General features: G+C 39.1%; 1 protein-coding gene across 2 annotated transcripts in view; it reads right to left on the bottom strand.

The window, feature by feature from the left end:
- The window catches only part of LOC126272385 (uncharacterized), a 99,119-nt gene that overhangs the window by 79,204 nt on the left and 681 nt on the right, over window positions 1–19,234 (bottom strand). The window lies entirely within an intron of this gene.

Below are 19,234 nucleotides of genomic sequence, written 5' to 3'. Positions count from 1 at the left end.
ACGTTTGCGAAATACATAGTGCCCCATAATTGCAAGAAAAATTGTCCATTCTGGATATGTGTCGATTGTTCTCACACGATTTGATAACATGTTCATCACTGAGGAGGGTATTCATTTTTACAGAATAAATACATCTTCAGCAAAAGTGTACTTATCAGTTCCTGTTACCACACTGTCACCAAAGCCTACATGCTGAACAATGTGTGAGTGCGATAGTAAAGTTGAGTCACTGTATGACTGCCATGTAAGTGGCAATACCTACATGTATCTACTTCAGGACTATAAAGATTTGTTGGCAGCATGACTTTTAAGATGGGATACTTGCTTCCACAAGGAGACTACTGACATAGCTCATGGATATCTCCAGTCTGTAGGTAGTTTCCTCCTTGAAACAACTATGATGCGTCCATAGTCTAATCAGATTAAAATCAATGACGGGATAAATTTTACTAGAACCCATTGATCTTCTCCCCAAGAAGTGTTCCAAATGAAGTGTATGGAGTTTAATTTCTGCAGACAAGATTTCTTGGGCTGCTTTATCTGTGGTAACCGCACCTGAGGTCAAACAGCTGTCCTGAAAAATGAAAATCACTGTACCATTTCTGGCCACTGACTCCAGATATAATTCAGGATGCGAGTGGGTGAATCGAATTCTGCAGAAGAGCATCACCCGGGATTTTGTAGGCATATACTGGCGGGACCAAACTCACGTCTTGTGAATGGCCGTTTGGAAGTGATGTTGCTGAATGTAGTGACTTAGAACTACAGTCAAGACAGAAATTGTCAACATGATAAGCCAATGATACATCTGATCCAGTAATGGTGGCAATTTTATTTATACCAGTTACAAAAAAGGTAATGTTCAAGACTGAAATTTGTGGAACATCCTTCTCCCATGCATTTTGATTGCTTAGGGTAAAACCAACTAACTTAGATATGTGATTGAGATTAAACATTTTTAATAAAAGTTGATGGATTGCCTTGGAAGTGTCAGCCATGTAACATAAGCCAAAATGCATCACCATGTTGCATCCTATACCTCTTGCAAGTTGAGGAAGACTGCTGTCAAGCACTTACAAAGTGTGAATGCCTCTCTGATAGCAGGCTTCAATAGTAAAATATAGTTGGTTGAGAATCTTGACCTCCAACATCTGCACTGAGATGATGAAAGCAAATATCTTGCTTCTAAAAAATCAACAAATCCTGCAACTGGTCATCCATTCCATGAGGCTGCATAGGGTCACTGTTAAACTGATCAGTCTGTAGTTGCTTAACTTGTGGGACATTTTACCGGGTTCATACAATAACAACTTCTGTCCATTGAGAGGAACATAAACTCAGGTTCGGCAATTAATCTGGTTAAATATCACTGGGATACTGCGTTTGCTATATTCACAAAGATGGTGAGGCATTTGATTGTGTAAGGTATTTAGGCACTGTTGAAATCCCAGTCTCTTACTTTGGCACAGAAGGGAAAAGTGAGACAAAAAAATTCAGCAGCTCAGCAGGGTCCCATGCTCACAACTGCTTAACTATGGTAGAGTAATGAGACCATTGGGGGTGGGATGTCGAGAGCTACAATAGTGCGTACACAAGAAGGCAGGCGATGGGGCAGTGCGCAGTGACAAGCATGATACTCCAGCCAATAGTGTCATTCTGCCGTGGCTGCCTGTAGTATGTGCTTTGGGGTGCCTGTAGAACATTTAGTGTTGATTTTCATCTTATTTTAGGTAGGGTGAGGTTATTAAGCAACCACAGTGTTCATTATTGCATTGCCAGTTACTAGGGTAGGCAGTGAATGGAGTGTGAGGTATGAGACAGAGACAGAGCAAGCTGACGACACTTCAAAGTACTCTCCATCTGTGCAGAACATGTCATGCAGCCATCTTCTTACACATATAGCACTATATTCGATGTTTACATAGTTGTGATATATGTCATTCTAGGATATCTATTAGTTGATTTAACACTAAAGAGCCTAGCTTTTTATTTTAAGCTGTGACTTTCTTCGGTCATCATCAATTAAAACTTCCAGGCTGAATTGCTGTGGTCCGTATATAAAACTATTTCTCTTTCCTGACATTTCGTTGACATCTTCCGAGGTGAGTCGACGACTGGCTGCTAGGCGCTGGAGGTCCTGCTTATATAGAGTGCTTAGATGGCGCCACCACTCATCAGTGATTTCAACTTTAAAATTATCTCTGGCTAGTACCATCTCTCACGATTACAGATAATTGATTGCCACTTCGTTGGTAAAAAATTGATCACCATATCGTGTCTAGTTTTAATCCTCCTCCTTTTTTTAAAAATTATTTTTGTGCATGTAGATCTCTATAGCTTCTCTATATATGCGGGTATAATAATGTGAGGTACTAGCTATCACGTTTGTCCCACTACATTTTATTTCGCGATCACAGTCTTCGAAAATGTGTTCCCCTACAGCTGATTTGTCAATTTGTCCCAGGAACTAAGTGATTTTTTGGTGCACGTAAACAGTTTTAATCCAAAGATGCAATTCACCATGGAGAAAGAGAGTTACGGACAACAATTTTTTTTGGATGTATTGGTTATTAAACGGGCAGATGGGACTTAAGCCACAAGGTATATAGGAAAGACACACACACTGATCATTACCTACATAAAGATTCGAATCATCATCCTAGGCAGAAGAGAGGAGTCATAAAAACTTTAGTGGACAGAGCTACCAACATTTGTGAGCCAATTTATTTGCAAGATGAATTAAGCCATCTGCGAACAGCTTTCAAGAGAAATGGGTACAATGACAACGAGATAGATTGAGCACTCCACCCTAGAAGAAAAGTGTCCGAGAATACACGACAACAACAACCGTTGGCTGGAAAAGTTTTTCTTCCATTTATTCCTAACATCACGGACTGTATTGGGAAAGTTTTGGCCAAGTTTCAAGTGGAGACAATCTTTCGACCTACCAAGAAAATTAGTGGAAGTTTAAGATTGGTGAAAGATGCACGACACCCCTTAGCCACCCCAGGTGTGTATAAAATTCCGTGAATCTGTTGCATGGTTTATATTGGAACAACTAAAAGGAGTGTTAATACCCACCTAATGGAACGCAAAAGGAACTGTAGACTGGGACAAATTGACAAATCAGCTGTAGGGGAACACGTTTTCGCAGATGGTGATCACGAAATAAAATTTAGTGAGACAAACGTGATAGCTAGGACCTCGCATTGTTATACCTGCATGTATAGAGAAGCTATAGACATCTACATGCACAAAAATAATTTTAACAAAAAGAAGAAGGATTAAATTAGACAAGATATGGTGGTCGACTTTTTACCAATGAAGTGACAATCAATTACCTGTAATCGAGAGAGATGGCACTAGCCAGAGATAGTTTTAAAGTCAAAATCACGTGATGAGTGGTGGCGCCATCTAAGCGCTCTATATGAGCGGGACCTCCAGAGCCTAGCAGCCAGTCGCCGACTCACCTCGGAAGATGCTGCCCACAGTAGGCAACGAAACGTCAGGAAGGAGTAGTAGTTTTAATTAATGAAGACGGCGGCTGTGAAACCTTACATGTTATGAATTTCTTCGGTGTTTAAAATAGTCTGTTTCTGTGATTTTATGACCTAATTGTTTTAAAGTTTCATTTGCCGTAACTGTTTTGCTTTGTAACTACAAATTTTTAAGAGAATACACATTTACCACTAGTTCCCAACTATGGTCAATTAACCACTTCTCACCGACAAGTACTTTTGATTGGATTGGATTGTTTGGGGGAGGAGACCAGACAGCGAGGTCATCGGTCTCATCGGGTTAGGGAAGGATGGGGAAGGAAGTCGGCTGTGCCCTTTCAAAGGAACCATCCCAGCATTTCCCTAGAGCGATTTAGGGAAATCACGGATAACCTAAATCAGGATGGCCGGACACAGGATTTAACCATCATCCTCCCGAGTACGAGTCCAGTGTCTAACCACCGCGCCACCTCGCTCGGTGACATGTACTTTATCTGGTTTATTTCACTCTATTGTTAGCCAACAATGATTGAGTTCATAAAATGTTATTGGTAATGGTTTCTGAGTGTCTTGTTTGTTATCATTACCTGTTCAACTAAAGCTATAACAGATTGCTATTCCAGTCATAGCCTTTCTGAACCTGAAATTATAGAATCTCTTTAGATATTTCCAACTCAATCTGAAGTAGAAGAGTTTCAGAGAGAGCACAATAAAAGTGGCACATTGGGCAAAGAACAAAATTTTCCTGCACATTCGGAATGCAGTGACAATAATGACCAACCAAGAGTTTCTTCTGACCAAAATGATGCTGTAATTTGTGTAGATAGCTCTTGGTATGGTATGGTATGGTATGGTATGGTATGGTATTGGTATGCAACCAGCAAGTATTGGTAGTCGTTATACAGGGAGAGGAAGAGATGAGTAAAATACCGTAATTAGTGTAATTGTGAAATATAAAATTTATTTTTATATTATTTACATTAATTTTTAGGGTTCTGTACCTCAGTAGAAACGATACTCTTATAGGAACATTTTGTTGTCCCTCTGTTAAGATCCCTTTTTTTCAGGGACATGGAGAGGAATCAGGTTGAAGTTTATATAAAATACTAAGGTCTATGGTCCATTGGCAGTGTAAAAAATTTAAGCCTCTAAGTCAATGCAACCGAAAGATATGGTGATTAATTTCATACATTTTAATGCTCGCAAGCTCCCTGATCGAAACTTACATCTCTATATACATAATTAAGTTTGCGCTGAACCCTTAGAACACGAGTACTACTCACACTTGCTCATTCCCCCCTCATAATACGGGGTGTACAAAAAAAATCATCCAATTTTAAAATATCATAACAGTTGTATTATTTGAGATATGTGCGTGAACAATGTACTGTTGGAATGAGTAAACCTTCATGTTTTCCCACTAGGTAGCAGCAGTGCGCGCCTGCTTCAGTTCTAGTAAAAATGGTGTAAGGGCAACAGAAAGTGTTTCATGTTCTAAGTTTTGCGCAATGCAGGTCAGTAATAACTGTCAGTGTGACTTTCATGTTACACAGGAAACCATACAAAATTCAGCTACTGCAAGCTCTTTGTGAAGGTGGCATACAGCAACATGTGGAGTTCTGTAATTTCGTTCTTGGGAAGATGGAGGATGACGGTTTTCTTTCACACTTGGCATTTAGTGATGAGGCAACATTCCATTTAAATATAAAGGTGAAGTGTCAATGTGAGACTATGGAGTACAGAATAACCACATGTAAGTTGTCTTCAGACTTTAATGTGTGTTGTCCAGTTTCACAGGAAAAGGTGTATAGTCCATTTTTCTTTACCAAAAACACTGTTACAGGAAGCACAAATCTTCATATGCTTGAGAAGTCTCCTTTCCCAAAGTTGGAGTCCAAGGTCACCAGACCTGACTGTATGAGAATATTTCTTGTGGGGGGTTTATATAATACTCTGTTTGTGCGCATCCATTTCCAACAACAATGAGTGAACTGAGACATCGCATAACAGTAGTCATGGAAGCTGTAACTCAAGATATGCGTGCTGCAGTGTGGGAAGAATCTGAATACCCCATTGACATATGCCAAGCATCTCAAGGAGGGCACATTGAACACCTATGAAAAAGCATGAAAAAAAAAAACACCTTTTAGGATTTCTCACTCATCAAAAAACAAAAGTCATACAATATGTTTATTAATTTCAGAAATATAGACATACCAAACTGGATTATTTATTTTGCCACACTAAATTTTGTGGATACTATAGTACAAAATGCTGAAAGGCGAGCTGATCTTAGTCACAGAGAGTTTGGGACTGATGGAACAAACTCTGCAGGATGGAAGGTACTGTTATGGAATAATCCCACTAACTCCACTTCACCTATTATTAGTGAAAATATGTTGCTCCTGGTGAAAACATGCACTGAAACAGAAGAGCACATTGTTCTCAATGACAATCTGTAGTTATTGAGTTTGGAGCAGTTGGAAGCATTTTCAGCCATAATGTATGACTGAGGGACATATGGAACAAGGAGTCTATGCTTGAGAGATCTGTGGAACCTTTTTCACTCAAAAACAGCAGGAAATAGATTTTTAGAAGTTAAATGATTTCTTTGCTTTGAAATCAGAGCTAGCTATCAGCATTGTAAAGAAGTAGACAATTTTGTTTAGCATCTGAAATCTGGAAGATGTTTATAGATAATTACACTGCACGTTATAAACCATCTGAATTCCTAACTGTGCATGAGCAGTTATATGCGACAAAATGCAAACATCCATTTACTCAGTGAGAGAGTCCCAAACTTGGTAAGTACAGTGTAATGTACTGGTTGCTCACAGAAGCTTAAGTTAGATATGTTAATAATGGTTTTCCTTATTTGGGAAAAGATGAAACAAGATATGCAAATACCAACCTCTAAGAACGTATTACACCGCGTCTCATGGGACCTTACTTGACCTTACTTATGAAAGGGGAGAAGTGTTACATCAGGCAGTTCTTTACTTCTCTCAAGCTGCAAAAGAGGGATACAAGCATTGTTGGCACTCGAAAATAAATAGAAGGGAAATGCTACCATCTGAGAAAAGGACAAGATGTACTTCATTCAAGCATTATTTACATGGTTCATGACATTACTCTAACATATTACCATGGGAAGACTAAGAAAACTGTGCTTATTCTTAGTTCTATGCACTACAGTGTAAGAGTCAATGAGGCTGCAGAAAAGAAAACTCTAGAAACAATCAATTTTCATAACACCAAATTTGACATAGATTTGGTAGATAAAATGTCATGCAAATATAGCATAAGAGCTATGATCAGATACTGGTCCATACAAGTTTTCTATAATATTCCTGATCAGGACATGATCAATACCCACTGCTTGTACAAGTTGATAACTGGCTCCACCATCTCTTAATGTTTTTTACAATCAAAGCTGTAAAAGAATTAGTGGTGCCAATCATTAACTTTTGCCCTAAGCACCTCCAGACTCCATTTTGAATGCCAACATAGAAAAACGAACGTGTAAAGATGTTATATCAAAAACTTGCAAAGAGTAATCTCGTAAGTGAAACAAAACAAGACATAATTGTTTTACATGTAAAAAATCTGCATGCTGCTCATGTCTAGCAAAAGGATATGCAAAAAGTCTCATTGAGATTCTTTGAATATACAGAGTTCTCCATATAGATATGCCCAGTAAAACGCTACTTATTCGTTACAGGATAAAAGAAAAATTAGAGTGTAGCTACACAATTGTATAATAGTAAAATATGTCATCTATTGTTGTATGATGCAGATCAAATAAAAATGTGTGTATATAATTATTATGCATGAAAAAATAATAAAACCAACATTAAAGACAATACATATTTAATATCTTAACATATTGTAAAGAAAAGCAAATATGATAAAAATCTTAGCAGTCGACTGATCTCTATTGGGTGTTCTACAGTAATCCAGTATTAAAAAAAATCTGTCTTGAAATTAATCTACCACAATATATGGTAGTCTCACTTGAGAAACACAATGTTTGGAGTGTGTGGGGGGGGGGAGTTCCTTTACAAACAGCATTACACAAAGTATAATAGTATGCTAACATCACTAAACATTGACAGTCTGTAGAAGTGTTGCATAGAAAAAATGCATTTTATGGTTGAAGGAAAAACTGCAATCAGAATAATCATGGAAGCATTCTGAACACTTTTCGTGAATATCACTCCCAATTTTATGATTGAAGAGATTGGTGGAAGAAAGTGCTAACCTACAAAGAGCACTTTTTCAGGTACTGCATGCTATATGTTTGGTTAAATTCAAAGATAATGATGCAAATACAATAAGAAAGAAATCTATACAGTAGAAAGTGCTTTCTAGCATTACACATGGGAATAAATGTTACTATCATATGATATTCAAACACACAGCAGATAAATTTATCACTCTAATCATAACGAAATGTGGGTTAGCACTTTGTTCCAAGGACATCTTTAATTCACGACAGCAGGTGGTCATAAATAGTTTTGATATCTCAATGCTAAATTCATAGTCTGCATATTTCTAGTATTATTTTTCACATGAAATTGTATTCATCAAGTAAGAAACATGAAAGTTTTAACTATACTTAGAAGAGTATGTAAAATATTACTATTCCTGAGTAGGTCTATCTGTACAATTTCCAGGCGAATATACCAGTAGATACTATTCACGGACATTGCTTCAAGCCACATTTGTTCCTTTTCGTCTTCACTACTGCAAATTATTTTTACTTTCTTGAAAGCTATGAAGGCATGTTATTAGCTGTTCACGGACATCATCACATCATCATATAGCACAATACAGTGTTATCCTGTTTCACATTAACAGTAAGTAGCTGAGTCAAAAGCAAAAAACTAACAAACATTTTGAAGGAATAATTCAACTGGCATCAACGATGTCACATTAAAACCTATTGCTCTAATTTTTCTAGTGCACAGTTTATGTCAAGGTCAGGAAATTGTTCCACCTAAGTCTTGGTTACTTTTAATGTCATATTTTAAGATATACATCTCTTAGTCAAATTAACCAGATAGAGAAATTATGTACTTGGGTCATTCCCACTCAGCTCTCTTCAATTTTGATGAGATTTTTAAGGTTGTACAGACACGTCTTACTTGAAGCTATGCCAAATTACAGGGCAGTAGGTAGTATAATGGGACGACTATCCATGCTTTTTTAAAGGCTAGTTTTTCCATGTTGTGACAGATACTAATACATCATAAGTTTGTTTACTGTTGTGCATGATCAATGGGGACTCTCCCATGAGGAAACTTTGTTCTTCTGCTTGACTTTTTAGGTACAACAGCCTAGGTGCTGTACAGGTGCTCATGTACAGCAGATTTATCACAATATGCTGTCAAAGTAGCTCGTAAATCTTGTGACATATTTGGATCAAGATTTGGCAGCTCACATCTTATCAAAGAATAACTTCCTGGTGCTTATTTTTACCTTGTGCAACCAGACATCATGTCTTAATGCTGTGCAAGTGGTGTCTTGATTACTCAATTATCAATTTATCCAAGATTAAAGTTGGTTCAAAAAATGTATTCATCAATTTTGTCTCATTTTCAAAAGGCTATATCTCAAAATCTTCCTCTCAGTGTTTATTTTTCTTTATACCACTGAAAAGAGCTCTTTATGTTTCATCAAGAAAAGTACATTCCCTTTGTAGACAAACCAATTCAAAGAAAATGAAGTTCAAAAACAATAATTTGCCTACTATTATGGGCAAAGAATGAGTGAACCTTTTGAATATGCACATTTGAAAATTATGTAAAATTTGTTATTAGGCATCTTTGTTTTCCTTAAAATAAAAATTAATTTGCTCAGCCACTGACTTTAAGAAATATTTGTCTGTTCATTTAGGTTGTTTCTATTCTATTTTAGAAATTACCAAAACACATTTCACCATCTATGAAAATGCAGTTTTTTCTGGTGAAAATATCCAGTATTTTTACATTTAAGCCTTGAAAACAAAGTCAAGTAGAAACTGTAACTTGGCTGACATTCACAGCAACACTCCAATGCAGTGTAGCACAGGTTTTACAGATTATTCTGCGTAGGACCTGACGGGAAGGTTTCAAAGAAATAAAAGAATTTACATCATGACGGTGACACTTACTTAATTGAAGAAATAAATTACATGTTGCTGAATGCCATCACCATAAAGCATTGCTTTTGGATATATATGAATGTCCGCAGAAATTCTCTTGTGATATATACTTTTGATCTAATGAACCATTCTGTGAAAAAGGCTTATGAGTTGCAATGGCTACTTGAAAACTATGAAAAAGAGCAATGTTAAACCTGTTAATAAAATTTGACAGCAATTTTGCAGCAAAAAAATCATTACAAAGAAGTCAGCATCATCACAGTAAGAAGATGAAGTACGTCCATTGGAATCACTCAGTTGACACAAGCCTAACTGCTATTGGGATCTCTCCTCTGACACTTCAGCGGGTCTTAATGAGAGATGCCAGAGGTCACACAAAAGGTTGGGTAAAAAACTCGAAGCAATTACACATACCACTGTTGCTGTTGCTGCTGAGGGTTGGGGCCACCCTCTCCCAAGGGGAGTGGAGGGTACAGCGGCATTCGCATCGCAGGAGGTGGAGGGTCAATGTGGAGGCTGGCCACGTGACATCGCCCACTCTGCCTGTGAGTGGACATGTGGCCAGTCCTTCAGCAAGGTCCAAGCAGGCACACGGGGGGAGGGGTTTATTAGTGATTGGGAGCTCCAATGGTAGGCGGGTGATGGAGCCCCTTAGGGAGGGAAGAAGGCCAGTGTTCACTCTGTCTGCTTACAGGGGAGGGGGAGGGGGGGGGGGGGGGGGGGGGTGTCTCATCCGAGATGTGGAGCAGTGATAGAGAACACGGTGTGCACCTGACTATAAATTGTTGCTCATGTCAGCACCAATGACTCCTGCCGCCTGGGTTCAGAGGTCATTCTCAGTTCATACAGGCAGTTGGCGGAGTTGGTGAAGGTGGAAAGCCTCGCTCGCAGGATGAAATCTTAGCTACCTATTTATAGTATCATTCCCAGATTGTGGTCCTCTGGTTTGGAGCCAAGTGGAAGGCTTAAACCAGAGGCTCAGACGATTCTGTGGAGATCTGGGAAGCTAATTTCTCGACCTCCGCTATCAGGTGGAGAAATGTAGGGCCCCCTGAATAGGTCAGGGGTGCACTACATGCAGGAAGTGGCTACATGGGTAGCGGAGTATGTGTGGAGTGCACATGTGGGTTTTTTAGGTTAGAGAATTCCCTCCATAGGCCCGACAAGATGCTTCCTGAGACGTGGCAAGGTAGCAGTAGGCAAAATGCAACAGGGAATAACAATATTAATGTGGTAATAGTAAACACACCCCCCCCCCCCCCCCATGAACCATGGACCCTGCCGTTGGCGGGGAGGCTTGCGTGCCTCAGCGTTACAGATGGCCGTACCGTAGGTGCAACCACAACGGAGGGGTATCTGTTGAGAGGCCAGACAAACGTGTGGTTCCTGAAGAGGGGCAGCAGCCTTTTCAGTAGTTGCAGGGGCAACAGTCTGGATGATTGACTGATCTGGCCTTGCAACATTAACCAAAACGGCCTTGCTGTGCTGGTACTGCGAACGGCTGAAAGCAAGGGGAAACTACAGCCGTAATTTTTCCCGAGGACATGCAGCTTTACTGTATGATTAAATGATGATGGCATCCTCTTGGGTAAAATATTCCGGAGGTAAAACAGTCCTCCATTCGGATCTCCGGGCGGGGACTACTCAGGAGGATGTCGTTATCAGGAGAAAGAAAACTGGCGTTCTACGGATCGGAGCGTGGAATGTCAGATCCCTTAATCGGGCAGGTAGGTTAGAAAATTTAAAAAGGGAAATGGATAGGTTAAAGTTAGATATAGTGGGAATTAGTGAAGTTCGGTGGCAGGAGGAACAAGACTTCTGGTCAGGTGAACACAGGGTTATAAACACAAAATCAAATAGGGGTAATGCAGGAGTAGGTTTAATAATGAATAGGAAAATAGGAATGCAGGTAAGCTACTACAAACAGCATAGTGAACGCATTATTGTGGCCAAGATAGATACGAAGCCCACACCTACTACAGTAGTACAAGTTTATATGCCAACTAGCTCTGCAGATGATGAAGAAATTGAAGAAATGTACGATGAAATAAAAGAAATTATTCAGACAGTGAAGGGAGACGAAAATTTAATAGTAATGGGTGACTGGAATTCGAGTGTAGGAAAAGGGAGAGAAGGAAACATAGTAGGTGAATATGGATTGGGGCTAAGAAATGAAAGAGGAAGCCGCCTAGTAGAATTTTGCACAGAGCACAACTTAATCATAGCTAACACTTGGTTTAAGAATCATGAAAGAAGGTTGTATACGTGGAAGAACCCTGGAGATACTAAAAGGTATCAGATAGATTATATAATGGTAAGACAGAGATTTAGGAACCAGGTTTTAAGTTGTAAGACATTTCCAGGGGCAGATGTGGACTCTGACCACAATCTATTGGTTATGACCTGTAGATTAAAACTGAAGAAACTGCAAAAATGTGGGAAATTAAGGAGATGGGACCTGGATAAACTGAAAGAACCAGAGGTTATACAGAGTTTCAGGGAGAGCATAAGGGAACTATTGACAGGAATGGAGGAAAGAAATACAGTAGAAGAAGAATGGGTAGCTTTGAGGGATGAAGTAGTGAAGGCAGCAGAGGATCAAGTAGGTAAAAAGACGAGGGCTAGTAGAAATCCTTGGGTAACAGAAGAAATATTGAATTTAATTGATGAAAGGAGAAAATATAAAAACGCAGTAAATGAAGCAGGCAAAAAGGAATACAAACGGCTAAAAAATGAGATCGACAGGAAGTGCAGAATGGCTAAGCAGGGATGGCTAGAGGACAAATGTAAGGATGTAGAGGCCTATCTCACTAGGGGTAAGATAGATACTGCCTACAGGAAAATTAAAGAGACCTTTGGAGAAGAACCACGTGTATGAATATCAAGAGCTCAGATGGCAGCCCAGTTCTAAGCAAAGAAGGGATGGCACAAAGGTGGAAGGAGTATATAGAAGGTTTATACAAGGGCGAGGTACTTGAGGACAATATTATGGAAATGGAAGAGGATGTAGATGAAGACGAAATGGGAGATACGATACTGCGTGAAGAGTTTGACAGAGCACTGAAAGACCTGAGTCGAAACAAGGCCCCCGGAGTAGACAACATTCCATTAGAACTACTGACGGCCTTGGGACAACCAGTCCTGTCAAAACTCTACCAGCTGGTGAGCAAGATGTATGAGACAGGCGAAATACCCTCAGACTTCAAGAAGAATATAATAATTCCAATCCCAAAGAAAGCAGGTGCTGACAGATGTGAAAATTACCGAACTATCAGTTTAATAAGCCACGGCTGCAAAATACTAACGCGAATTCTTTACAGATGAATGGAAAAACTGGTAGATGCAGACCTCGGGGAGGATCAGTTTGGATTCCGTCGAAATGTTGGAACACGTGAGGCAATACTGACCTTACGACTTATCTTAGAAGAAAGATTAAGGAAAGGCAAACCTACGTTTCTAGCATTTGTAGACTTAGAGAAAGCTTTTGACAATGTTGACTGGAATACTCTCCTCCAAATTCTAAAGCTGGCAGGGGTAAAATACAGGGAGCGAAAGGCTATTTATAATTTGTACAGAAACCAGATGGCAGTCATAAGAGTAGAGGGGCATGAAAGGGAAGCAGTGGTTGGGAAAGGAGTGAGACAGGGTTGTAGCCTCTCCCCGATGTTATTCAATCTGTATATTGAGCAAGCAGTAAAGGAAACAAAAGAAAAATTTGGAGTAGGTATTAAAATTCATGGAGAAGAAATAAAAACTTTGAGGTTCGCCGATGACATTGTAATTCTGTCAGAGACGGCAAAGGACTTGGAAGAGCAGTTGAACGGAATGGACAGTGTCTTGAAAGGAGGATATAAGATAAACATTAACAAAAGCAAAACGAGGATAATGGAATGTAGTCAAATTAAATCGGGTGATGCTGAGGGTATTAGATTAGGAAATGACACTTAAAGTAGGCTAGTAAAGGAGTTTTGCTATTTGGGGAGCAAAATAACTGATGATGGTCGAAGTAGAGAGGATATAAAATGTAGACTGGTAATGGCAAGGAAAGCGTTTCTGAAGAAGAGAAATTTGTTAACATCGAATATAGATTTATGTATCAGGAAGTCGTTTCTGAAAGTATTTGTTTGGAGTGTAGCCATGTATGGAAGTGAAACATGGACGATAACTAGTTTGGACAAGAAGAGAATAGAAGCTTTCGGAATGTGGTGCTACAGAAGAATGTTGAAGAATAGATGGGTAGATCACATAACTAATGAAGAGGTATTGAGTAGGACTGGGGAAAAGAGAAGTTTGTGGCACAACTTGACTAGAAGAAGGGATCGGTTGGTAGGACATGTTTTGAGGCACCAAGGTATCACAAATTTAGCATTGGAGGGCAGCGTGGAGGGTAAAAATCGTAGAGGGAGACCGAGAGATGAGTACACTAAGCACATTCAGAAGGATGTAGGTTGCAGTAGGTACTGGGAGATGAAGCAGCTTGCACAGGATAGAGTAGCATGGAGAGCTGCATCAAACCAGTCTCAGGACTGAAGACAACAACAACAACAACAATAATAAACTGCAGGGGTGTCTATAGAAAGGTCACAGAACTGCTCTCATTAATAAACTGTCATAATGCCCACATACTACTAGGGACAGAAAGTTGACTGAAACCAGATGTAAACAGTAATCAAATTCTAGACTCAGACTGGAATATATACTGCAGAGACAGGCAAGACAGTGTTTATAGCGATAAAAAGTGCAATAGTATTGAAGGAAATTGACGGAGAACCGAAATATGAAATAATTTGGGTGAAGGTCATGCTTAATGCAGTCTCAAACATGGTAATTTGATGTCTCTTGTAGGACCCCTGGCTCAACAGCTGTTGTGACAGATCACCTGACGGAAAATTTAGAAAATATTTCGAGTAGATTTCTCAAACACGTTATAGTTCTGGGTGGTGACTTTAATTTACCAGGTATAGACTGGGAGACTCAAATGTTTATAGCGAGTGGAAGGGACAAGAATCCAGTGAAATTTTTTTAAATGCATTGTCTGAAAACTACCTTGAGCAGTTAAACAGAGAACTGACTTGTGGCGATAACATATTAGACCTTCTGGTGACAAACAGACCCGAACTATTTGAAACACTTAACCCAGAACAGGGAATCAGCGATCATAAAGCAGTTAGCGCATCGATGATTTCAGCCATAAATAGAAATATTTAAAAAGGTAGGAAGACTTTTCTGTTTAGCAACAGTGACAAAAAACAGATTACAGAGAACTTGACAGCTCAACACAAAAGTTTTATCTCAAGTACAGATAGTCTTGAGGATCAGTGAACGAAGTTCAACACCGAGCGAGGTGGCGCAGTGGTTAGCACACTGGGCTCACATTCGGGAGGACGACGGTTCAATCCCGCGTCCGGCCATCCTGATTTAGGTTTTCCGTAATTTCCCTAAATCGCTCCATGCAAATGCCGGAATGGTTCCTCTGAAAGGGCACGGCCGACTTCCTCCCCTAATCCGATGAGACCGATGACCTCGATGTTTGGTCTCTTCCTCCAAACAACCCCAACCCCAGCGAAGTTCAAAACCATCGTACAATATGCATTAGATGAGTACGTGCCAAGCAAGATTGTACGAGATGGAAAAGAGCCACCGTGGTACAACAACAGTGTCAGAAAACTGCTACAAAAGCAAAGGGAACTTCACAGCAAATGTAAACATAGTCAAAGCCTTGAGGACAAACAAAAATTACACTAAGCGAAATGTAGTATGAGGAGGGCTATGTGCGAGAGGCGTTCAATGAATTAAAAAGTAAAGTTCTATGTACTGACTTGGCAGAAAATCCTAAGAAATTTTGGTCTTATGTCAAAGCGGTAGGTGGATCAAAACAAAATGTCCAGACAGTCTGTGACCAAAATGGTACTGAAACAGATGATGACAGACTAAAGGCCGAAATACTAAATGTCTTTCCCAAAGCTGTCTCACGGAAGAAGACCACTGTAATTTCTTCTCCACATTGTCACACAGATGACAAAATGGTAGATATCAGAATAGATGACAGAAGGATAGAAAAACAATTAAAATTGCTCAAAAGAGGAAAGGCCGCTGGACCTGATGGGATACCAATTCGATTTTACACAGAGTACGTGGAGGAACTTGCCTCCTTCTTGCAGCGGTGTACCGTAGGTTTCTAGAAGAGCACAGCATTCCAAAAGATTGGAAAAGGGCACAGGTCATCCCTGTTCTCAAGAAGGGACGTCGAACAGATGTGCAGAACGATAGACCTATATCTCTAACGTCGATCAGTTGTAGAATTTTGGAACACATGTTATGTTCGAGTATGACTTTTCTGGAGACTAGAAATCTACCCTGTAGGAATCAGCATGGATTTCGAAAAAGATGATCATGTGAAACCCAGCTCGCACTATTCATCCACGAGACTCAGAGGGCCATAGACACGGGTTCCCAGGTAGATGCTGTGTTTCTTGACTTCCGCAAGGAGTTTGATACAGTTCCCCACAGTTGTTTAATGAACAAAGTAATAGCATATGGACTATCAGACCATTTGTGTGATTAGATTGAATAGTTCCTAGATAACACAACGCAGCATGTCATTCTCAATGGAGAGAAGTCTTCCGAAGTAAGAGTGATTTCAGGTGCGCCGCAGGAGAGTGTCATAGGACCTTTGCTATTCACATTATATGTAAACAACCTTGTGGATAACATCGAAAGTTTGCTGAGGCTTTTTGCAGATGATGCTGTAGTACATCGAGAGGTGGTAACAATGGAAAATTGTACTGAAATGAAGGAGGATCTGCAGCGAATTGACGCACGGTGCAGGGAATGGCAATTGAATCTCAATGTAGACAAGTGTAATGTGCTGCAAATACATAGAAAGAAAGATACTTTATCATTTAGCTGCAATATAGCAAGTCAGCAACTGGAAGCTGTTAATTCCATAAATTATCTGGGAGTAGGCATTAGCAGTGATTTAAAATGGAATGACCATATAAAATTAATTGTCGGTAAAGCAGATGCCAGACTGAGATTCATTGGAATAATACTAAGGAAATGCAGTATGAAAACAAAGGAAGTAGGTTACAGTACACTTGTTCGCCCACTGCTTGAATACTGCTCACCGGTGTGGGATCCGTACCTGATAGGGTTGATAGAAGACAGAGAGAAGATCCAACTGAGGGCAGCAAGTTTTGTTACAGGATCATTTAGTAATCACAAAAGCATTACGGAGATGACAGATAAAATCCATGAAAGACTCTGCAAGAGAGACACTCAGTAGCTCGGTATGGGCTTTTGTTGAAGTTTCTTGAACATATACAAGCAGTATATTGCTACCTCCTACATATACATCGTGAAGAGACCATGATGACAAAATCAGAAAGTTTAGAGCCCACACAGAGGCATACCAACAATCTTTCTTTCTACGAACAATATGAGACTGGAATAGAAGGGAGAACTGATAGAGGTATTCAAGGTACCCTCTGCCACACACCGTCAGGTGGCTTGCGGAGTATGGATGTAGATCTAAAAGATTTTTGGACCTGTAGTATAAGTAAGACACATCCTAAATGCTTAGATCATAGACTGCTGACTAAACAACTGAAAGAAAATTTGCATTTGTCGAAGAAGCCAGAAGAACTGTAGAATTTGATATTATCACCTCAAAGTTGGACTACAAAAGACATGGAGTGTGGAGTCTCAGAAAGAATGGTAAAATGTTGGCAGTCACATGTAGGTTTATCTGCAAAGCCAATGCTAAACTGCTTTGAAATGTTTCCTTTAACGTCCATCAAAGTACAGTTCAATTCTTAAGTCCACCTGACTGTTTGCAACTGTTAAATGTAAAAATGCTGGATATTTTCACATGTTCAAGGATAGTGAAAAGTGGTTTGGTGAATTTCAAGGTACCACAGGAATGATCTAAATGACCAAAGATTTCTGAAATTCAAAACCTCACCAAATTAATTTTTATTTTAATAAAAACAAAGACAAGTAGGCCTAATAATAATTTTTTCTTAATTTTCAAATAGCCATCGCATTCTTCGCTCCTTAATAGCGGTCAATGTATGTTATGAAATCACTTTATTATCTTTGTATTGGTTTGTCTAAGTTAAAAACTTTTCCTCACTGAACAAAATGAGCTCTCTTCTATGTTGTATGTTGCATAGAAAAATCACATGTGAGAGGACCCTTTCGAAAATCGGGCAAAACTGATGAATAAATTTTTTAAATTGAATTTAATCTTAGATAATTCAGTAATTATTTATGCAATCAAGATGCCACTTGCACAGAGATAAGACATACTGGCAGGCTACAAATAAGGAAGAAAATCAGAAAACCATCCTATCATGAGACAAGCACCAAAACATGATCCAAAGCTGTTGTACATAAAAAATTAAAATCAACAAATTTTTGCATGAGAACCCTCTTAAAACACGAGCTAAAGTAAACAAAACTAGGTGACTTATTACTAACTGCAATGACATCGAAAAATTGTCCTTTGCAAAAATACGGCTAGTGGCCCCAACATACTGCTTACTGAACTGCAATTTGGCATGACTTCACATATGACCTACGTATAAATCTTGTAAAAAACCAAGAAAGTAAGGAGGATTTCTTATTTAAATTTATGCAACGTAACTCAGAACAGCCCATGTAGCAAAATCTATAGTAAACTTTGCAACACCAATTTTGATCATCATTTATATGGAGGAAATCATTCTGCTACCAGCAGATAATCAAAACAACATAAACATCCTATAGATTTAGAACGGCAACAAAAATCTCTTCCTGTCCCACTACTCCCCTAGCGCCTGTAAACTTCACATAAGCTGAAATCTATCAGAACGAATTCTACGGACTCAAAATGGACCACACCTTCAGCAACATGGCATAATGTATACAGCATTTCATAATTTTTCCATCTTATATACGACACTTTCATCAACTTCCAGTTCACAAATATCCGAGTCTGCACATAATTACCATGCACATAATGCATCTATCAAAAGGTATGCATGTCTCAGAAATTCATTTACGTTTCAATATTAGGCTATTTAATACACAACCATCTTACTGAATGTGATTATACTGTTAAAAGCTTTTGAAACTATGGGAAATAAGATTGTAGGTAACAAACATTCCCAACCTCTTCTATAGTAAAATGCATTACCAGCACTTATTTTTACACCTCAATACAGGACGATTGAATATAATATAGATCATATCATGTAACTGATACAAACAACTGTATCACAGTGCACATGAATATTTAAAAATATGTAGGCCTAATTACTTGGAACATGGCTGAGTAAGTAGGGAAATACTCTGAGTAGGCGTTTCCAGATATAAATTTAAATTTTTCTGATACGGATTATCTACAGGAAAAAGAGAAATTGACGCAGCGCCGTTCCTGCTAAACCCTCGTATGTGAGCAAAATACGAACTTAACACAACAAATCTGCTTCATTTTTAAGCAATATCATATCCGTTTACTAAAAACGCCGATATATCTATCCAATTCGTAAGTCTATATTCGACAGGTCCCACATCTATAATGAGCTCCTCGCTAGGATTTATGCAAAGT

Source organism: Schistocerca gregaria, chromosome 5 (assembly GCF_023897955.1).
Source record: "Schistocerca gregaria isolate iqSchGreg1 chromosome 5, iqSchGreg1.2, whole genome shotgun sequence".
NCBI classification, from domain to species: domain Eukaryota; kingdom Metazoa; phylum Arthropoda; class Insecta; order Orthoptera; family Acrididae; genus Schistocerca; species Schistocerca gregaria.
The sequence above is the reverse complement of the archived record's forward strand: the minus strand, read 5'-3'. Positions and strand labels throughout refer to the sequence as shown.